This window comes from Falco biarmicus, chromosome 2 (genome assembly GCF_023638135.1).
Source record: "Falco biarmicus isolate bFalBia1 chromosome 2, bFalBia1.pri, whole genome shotgun sequence".
In the NCBI taxonomy this organism is placed as follows: domain Eukaryota; kingdom Metazoa; phylum Chordata; class Aves; order Falconiformes; family Falconidae; genus Falco; species Falco biarmicus.
The window spans coordinates 106,380,318-106,388,630 of record NC_079289.1 but is presented as its reverse complement, the minus strand read 5'-3'; the positions used below and the strand labels follow the sequence as shown (position 1 = coordinate 106,388,630).

The following is an 8,313-nucleotide window of genomic DNA, read 5'->3' as shown; positions in this document are numbered from 1 at the left end:
GATTCATCGCTTGCCAAGATAAGTATGTGGTACAGGTGTGACGAAGTGCTGCTGAGAGGTTCCTGACTTTCCACAGGTTCTCAAGGGAACCCAGACAATCAGTGTTCTCTGATTTTCAGTGCACCTTTAAATATCTAAAGTTAGCGAGACGAATCTCTGCCAAACTGACTGAAGAAAAGCACAGTAATGACATTAAATTGCAGAGATTACCTCTTTGCTTATGAAACCCAGAGGTAACAAGAAAATGTGAAGTTCACCGAGGTTTGTCTTTTGCAAGGACGCTGGGCTCCGCAGGAAGCTTTTAAGCACCTCCAATCTCAGGGTTTCTAGGATCAGACCCTGATGAACCAGAAATAAGCACAGCTTCAGAACCAAAATGATTCAGCTATGCAATGTTCATAATGCATAGTGAGGTCAACGGAGAAGCAAAATCTGTCTGTGTATTCCAGCCAGATGTGTATTCCATGTATTCACCACTCACAATCCTTTAAGGCACTTTTATTCTACTATTCCAGGTTCAACTGCCAAGCAGATACCAATACAGGTATATTCCTGGGCACAAAATGTGCTGAAATTAGGTTAAAGGTATGGTTGGCTACAGTTCACCAGAGTCAGGAAATGTGAAATTAAGCCTGGAACTACGTACTTGACACACCGTTTTCTGCTCAGGTATTGAAACTCTCCTGAGGACGGTTTGCTGATTGACCACAATGGCCCTGAAGAGAGGCATGATAAGAGACAAGGTAAGATGGAGAAATCATGAAAATGAACAACCGGTGTACGTATGTAGTCTTCACTGACTTTCAGATACCTGCTTTCTGTCCCAAAACTTTGCAATTATTTTAGCATGGTGCATGTTTTGGTAAATTTCCTTTAAATAAAAATATAAATAAATCCCTCTACCTTTCCAAAGAATTCCCAAACCCAGACTACATGGAAGCTCAGATAACTTTTTAACATATATTATTTATGCAACAAAACAAGATTTACTATACCTGTGAAGTTAGAAAGAATGACTGCATTCTCCTGTGGTCTGTAGTGTCAAGCGTGATTTGGGAGAAGTTAGATTTGTACAGCATCCTGCTGTCAAACGTGGCCAGCAGTATGATGCAGAAGGTGGTGGCTTTTTCACTGGAACAGAATCAAAACTTGTTTCTTCTCCAGTAAAGAGAGGATTGTTACTGAATTTCTGTGAAAGACATTAGTTGTTGACTTTTGGCATTTAGGTGAAACAGCCAGTCGACATTTTCTGAAATAATATTTTCATTTTGGAAAATGACATTTTATCAAGACTTCTTAATCATCCTTTGGAAAATGTGTCTTTTGAGGGGAAGCTCCCCTAGCTGTTTGATTCAGCATATTTTGTCTGAGTGTTTTCACTTAGTTTTGGATTTTTTTGCAAAACTTAAAAAATGGTTAGTTACTAATATGTATAGCAGTGCTATTGTACACGCTTGAATGGCTGCTGACACATATCTTTTCTTTCTTCTTCACTGTGTGATGTAGTCAATCTTTTCAGTCCAGCCTTAGGATTTCATGGCATCAGATCTTAACATGGACGGGTTCCTTCGCCTCTATACTGATTGGGAGAAAGTGACACATTCTTCTGGGGAGTGAATCTTCTGAGCAGCCGACACCAGTTTAAAGCCCACCTTGTGTTGCCAGCAAATATAATCTAAGCAAGTCTCTTTGAAATTGCAGTATTTCGTGACCTTAATAATTTAATCATACATTTGAAGCTCAAGTGTATCTGGAGTTGCTAAATTGGAAAGAGCATATGAATGTTTCTGGAACAACAACAAGGCATGAGTGTGATGCAAATCAGCTTGTAGATTCATCTGCACCTTGACAGATCCAGTCATAATCATACTATTTGCTAACTCCCGGGGAGGGACATTTGTGTGCCCTTGGCACCCCCTTCCTCAAGCCTTGTCCTCTGTGTGGTCTTCAGTGACCTGACTTTATTGTATCCCTGACTGCTGTGGCTGAAGTGGAGGAGAGAGAAGCATCCAGCTCGTTCCCTGCTGGGTGGTACTCAGCTTCATCTGCCTCCACATCAGTCCTCTGTGCCCCTGGTGTACTTTGCTAACACAGCTACTTACAATTCAAGGTGTAAAATAATAAAAAATACAGAAGTATACTGTCTGAATGCTTGCTTTTTAAGTGTAGAATCCTCTCATTCTTGTGTATGTTTTTAAACCAAAGATCGTGGGCAGAAATGTTCTTTACAACAACGTCTTTCCACCTTGCATTTCCCTGTGGAAATTTCTTACGATCTATTTACAGTCTCTTCATTCCAGTTCTGGTCAACTGACAGTTGCTTGAAGAGGATTTCTGTGCTTTTATTTGGAATAAAAGTGACACATTGAAGCATCCATGGTCTGACAAACTGACTGCTACAGAACGCAGATTCAGAGTCTTAGCTGTTTCCATTACGTTTCGCCACAGCACTGAGCTGTATTCTACTAATCACAGCAGATGGTGGCAGAAAATCCTGTACCCAAGTGCTCTGGGAAAACTTCAGCCTACGGCTTCCCATCCTTCTTCACTCCCTGGATGTACACATGGCCTTGGACAGGTACACATGCACTGCAACTGCATGCTGTGCTTCTGTCTACAGTGGATTTTCTCTTAGACACCTGAAACTTAAAAAATAAAAAATGCTAATGTTGTCCATCTCTTGAAAATCATTACTATTTTAACTGTTGTCTCATTTTGCATTGAGTTGAAATGGTGTCTATTGGTGTATATTATTGCTCACATGCTATTGATGTCTATTGATTTTCTCATCTTTGTTGACCCACCTACAAGTCTTTTAGACAGCAGGAGTGGGAAATGTTAAGGAAAAAAGCACCCAGTCATGGACACTGTTTATACAAATAAAGAAGTAATGTGCCCAGTGCTTTCATAGCTAAATGAAACGTGCTTATATTTCACTGAAGAGCTTTAGTTCCAGAAGACTTATCTGTTTATTCAAACATTCACCATCTATGGGCACCCTTTAAAGTTTTTTTTTTTTTATTATTATTATTTTATTTCCAGTCTGATCTTAAAATTTGAGTCATAAAGATCATGTAAAAGGTAGAAATGACAAAGTTGATTAATGTCAAAGTACATTTATAAAATGATGTACTTCCATGAGAGGACCAAGACACCCATTATTTTGTGGATTTCTCCAGTTTATTTGATTTAGATATCTGATAGCACTAAATTCATTTTTGTTACTTTTTTTTTCCTTACAAGCAAACCAGAAATGCTACAATAACTTTTTCATGAAGTATATGAAAGCTTCTGTTTGCAAGCAATTCTGAAAGTAGGATTTCAGAAGCTAGAGAAATATAAGATGCATAACATGAGACTAATGTTGAAGGATTTTTCCTGAGTCTAATTGCAGTTATTCTGAAGTCATCTGACAAATGAGTTTTCCTTTTTCTTTTCCTTTTTTTTTTTTTTTTAAATGTAAGCTTCTAACCTTAATGGTTATCGAAGACAGCCTGATGGAAGTAAACCTCAAAAATGTAAGTAGCAGTAGACAAATAAAGATGTTCCACAGTGAACCTGCTAAAAACCCATTTTTTTTTAAAGCCAATCTTATGTTTTTGTGACCTGATTTCTGATTTTTGATTGCTAAGATGAGAAAGAAGGGAAGCTAACTAAAGGCCAACTATAACATCATCTAATCACAACTAATCTCCTAGGCCTGGCACAGTCTGGATTTGGGCCAGGACACAAAACCAAAAATGCTTTACTGGCAGTGATAGATGACCTCAGCTGTCAGTGGACAGAGGGCAGACATTTCCTCTCATAATTCCTGATTTCTTGAAACATTTGTTTCTGATGGCCATCAGATAATGCCATTTCATCTGACAGGAGTGGCAGGGCCCTTGACTACAGCACAAAATGGATGAAAACCTATTGAGAATGTAACATTTAAAAAGTAGCGAAGGGAAACAAAGTCCATGCTACTGACCTTTTACTAGCTGAGTCTCAGAAAAAGATTTTTTTTTCATTGTTTGGTTAAGAACTGTCCATGGATGAACTGAAGTCCATGGATGATTGAGGTGATGCTGACTGGGTCAAGAGAAGGACTCAGAAGGGTTTTAAGCAACGTTCAAGTTTTCTTTTGATGAAATCCACTCCATATTCACAGTTGGTACTTAAGTCTCCATAGCACTATCAGTGAGTAAGATTTTCTTCAGTCTTTAAACGGCTTCAGAATTTCAATCTCATTTAAAACAGTTTATCTAGAGTAATTTTTTTTCTTTTCTTTGTGGTCTAGAGCTAGGAAAGATACACACACAAGAAGTGTTCAACTCTGCATGATACTGTGACCGATCTGGAATGGTTTAGTGTTTCTTTTCAGCACCTTGTGTCGCTTCCTGCAAATACAACATGCAAAACCTCTCAGAACTGAAGGATCAGTCTGTGACTTGACAGGTTCCTGTCTCAAGAGCATGTCCTTCAAAAAGAGTAAGCACCCACCTTTGCAGGATGCAAAAGTCTTCTGGAGGGCCAGCTCTGGCCTGTGGACTGAACTTCTTCAGGACCACAAGCACAGTCATCATCTTCCGCAACGGGCAATTCCTTCACTCCTGCTTTGTGGAGCTTCCTTCCTTCGGAGAATAAGCAAGACTGACAGAGATGTGAGAAGGAACAATTCCATTATTGAATGTCACAATAAAAATGCATGCAGACATAAAGAAGAATGTTGTGTTTGTGACAGTTGAAGAATTTTTAACTTCCCAATGGATATTTAATTTCTGGATAATGGATAACTAACTTCTAGATAGACATTCTCTTCTATTACAGTGCGTCGTTCCTTCCTTTTAAAATAAGTGCTAGCAAGATGAGAAAGAGATACTATTTTCAACCAAGAGTTAAAATGACTGCAGAGTATTTGAAATTAAGTTGGCTGAAATGTTGGCTGAACTAAAAAAGCTATTAATTATTTGGCACATTAGCTAAATGAATCCTCGATGAAGCCCATGAACTGAAATCTGAGGTGAATTTGGCCTGTTTCTTTTTAGGAAAGCATTTTTTTTTTTTTTTTTTTTGTGCAAAATGGGTGCCTTCAAATCTGACAAGAAGTTAATAGGACATACTTAAGGTCTTGGCAGTGGATTGATATTGTTTTCATACTAAGAGGTTTTGTGAAATGCTTGAACTCATTCAGGATGCCATTTCCCAGCTTAGAGCAACAATTGCAATCCATGAATCTATGTAGAATAAAAACGATCATTACTATAGTAAGGATGTGTTAAAGTGCAGGGTCAATTAAAAATGCGTGAATAGGGGCAACTACATCTTGAAACAGTAGTATAGTATTTTGGAACTTAGAAGGTGAAGATTTATACATTTAAATTTGGGTGGGTTTAATCTTTAATTTTATAACTGTAGCCACAAAGCTTTGCCTTTGAGGTTAAAAAATGTAAAGAAAAGACTGGTTTATTTTTTTGTGATATAAGCAATTATTTAAATAGAGCTCATTTAGAAGAGGCACATGATTCAGGAAGTCAAAAGGCCATATTCAGAAACTGCTGAATCATAGTTGGAGCCCCATAAAGAGAGGAAAAGAGCCTGAAATTGGTTGCAAATGTAAATGTTTTTATTAGGCCTCATTGCCAAGGTTTACTGTCCAAGGATATTTACCTCACATGTGCTTTCATTTCCAAGAAAAAGATAATTTCCACATATATTATGCTTCCTTTATAGTAATTTCTTATAACATACAAAGTATTTAGAAGTTTCAAGTTCCAGAAAGATTTGTAAGGAGTGACCGAATTCTCTGTCTAGCTTTATAACTCCACATCACAAACAGAACAGAAATGGTTGAACAATTGCTTTACTATTCATAGTTTCACATAATGCACTTGAGAAAGGGTTCTCTGTTCAAAAGAATTCTTGATCAGTCCTAGTACATATTTTTAGTTCATTCTACATGTATTGAAAGGAAATATTTCAGGGGAAAAAATACGATATAACAAATTTTTGAAAATTGAAATGACAAAAATTGCAATTTTATCAGAGCTATAAAAAAAGGTAGGGGTGTCCCATAGCCAGTGAGATGGATAAGGCAAGACGTACCATCAAGACTGAAGTGTATTTAATCTCTATTGCTGATCACTGCACAGCTTTAGCTTGTTTTCATCAAACTAATTGATGGCAAATGGAGCAGATGCATGATGAGATTATATCCCCAATTTATGGCACGCTTATAAGAAAATTTGTCCTTTTTTTTTCCATTACAAGTATTGGAAATTTAGAAAATGCACTGGACTGGAATTGAAGTAATCTCTTCTGCTTGTTTAATGCACTGCAGATTTTTCTTATTATTCTAAGCATATCACTTATCATAATCCATTTCAGAAAAAAAATTAAAATAGTTTTATGTTTGGTGTATTTTATAATTAAATCCTTGGCATTGACACTTCACATACTTGATTCTAGGCTATGATAATACATTTAGTATATAGAAGTTACTACAGCTACAATAGAAAACAACAGATCCAGAATATTATACATACAGGTAAAAGCAAGTTATGCAAAGAAGAACCAGAGTTGTTATAAAGTCCACTATATTTAATCTTTCATTAGGATACTCATTTTACATACCCTTGTTCTGACACCTGAAATAGTGACAATACTTTTTACGTTTTTGTATTTCTCATGAAAAATAGTTATTTTCAGGCAACATCCCATTAGCTTTTTTGAGCTAAGAAAAATAAAAGTGTTTGTAGTGTGTCCATGGTAACAAGCTCCAAACAAAACACTTCAAGAAAGCAAAATTTTACGTAGGGGTTGGATTTGTGAACAACTATAGCCTGAAGTACAGCTTCTTCTCCATGGCGTCTCAGGGGAGATGGCAAAAGTCACAACAGGAGCGCCTGAGCCGAAAACTTCTGAAGGATCAGGACTGTCTGCCTGCAGATGCAAGTACCTGAGTGGGAATGGACAAAAATTCCAGCAAAAGAAGCTCCCATCAAAAATGATTAACCCGGGGAAGAAGCATACGTGACCAAGGATAAGAAACTGGTCAGAGAGTGAGTTTTTGGGTAGGGATGAGGGAGAAAGGGGAATTGGGCCGGTTCTGCTGGGAGCTTGGAGGATCCAGGAGGGACACTGCCTGAGGAGCTAAAAGCCACTCAAGTGAGATAAGCAAGAATGTGTTGAGACATAGTTGGGAAAAGAATGTATGCTGAACTGGCTGAGCTGAACCCGCCTAAGATTAGGGTTCAGGCCATGAGCTGGGCAGGAAGGCTGAGGCTACAGTGAGGAAAATGAGAATCTAAGCCTCATTATCTGTATTTTAACTACAGGACTAGTTGATTTATTCCCCCCCCCCCCTCCCCCCAAGACTTTTGCCCCATTTTGTGTTGCTGAGACGGTTCCATCACTGAGAACAGCGTTGGATGATGCAGAAGTTCGTCATTAAAACAGATTTGGTTTTTCCACACCTCCTGAAGTACACAGAGACAAACAATAGCCAAATAAACTGAATCAGGTTGCAGTCTGTTACTTTTCAGGCATACAGAAAAGCCCCTAGAAGGTAACTACTGAGGCAAAAATATCTGGCATATATATTTATCCAGTATCACTAAAATGGTTAGAACTATTCATCAAAATAATCCTCCATAGTTTATTGATTGAGGTGTATTAATAGGTACTTGCCTGAAAGACAGACATAGTCCGTATTGAAAATATAGGATATTACAGTTTTAATGAGATTACGTTCCCTAGTGATTTCACATTTTTCTCCTTCTTCATGGAACCTGTCAGCTTCTGCTCAGAGCCCTCATCCTTTCACACATTGTTATCTTTATAAAGGGGATAAGACAATATATAAAATCCACTTAAGTAAAGGTCTCCCTTCACCCAGCATTATTGCTGAGATCCTTACATTGGCAGCAGTTTACCAAAGCACAAGCAAAAATCAATTTTAATTAATATTTTTGGCTTTAATGAAAAGTGATTACAGAACTGGCATTTTAGTTAATACTGTTGAGATTTATGGTGGGGTGATGCTAATTAATTTTCTGTTGAATTGCTGTGGGCAATGAATAACTGCAATAAAATGGCAGATTTGCTGATACCAGGACTATATCAGCACTTCAGAGCTTCTTAACAAAAGGGAGCTTAATGGTTTGCAGGTATAATTTTCATTACTTCTCATAAACTACACATTATTACTTCTTTGTAAAAATGTTATGAACGGCCAACTTTGTGTATTTTATAATGAGGGCAATGTCTTTTCCCACAATTTGGTGTCAGCATATGCAAGCCTTCTGTAGAATGTGATAATATTTTAGGAACGCC

At 37.6% G+C, this 8,313-nt stretch overlaps 1 long non-coding RNA gene across 1 annotated transcript; it reads right to left on the bottom strand.

Annotated features, from left to right (window-relative positions):
* Positions 1–232: 232 nt before the first annotated feature.
* Positions 233–4,544, bottom strand: LOC130144883 (uncharacterized). The gene is made up of 4 exons (XR_008820274.1): positions 4,483–4,544; positions 3,971–4,379; positions 996–2,645; positions 233–716 (listed from the first exon to the last, which is right to left on the bottom strand). It is a non-coding gene; the product is annotated as an uncharacterized LOC130144883 (long non-coding RNA).
* Positions 4,545–8,313: the final 3,769 nt, after the last annotated feature.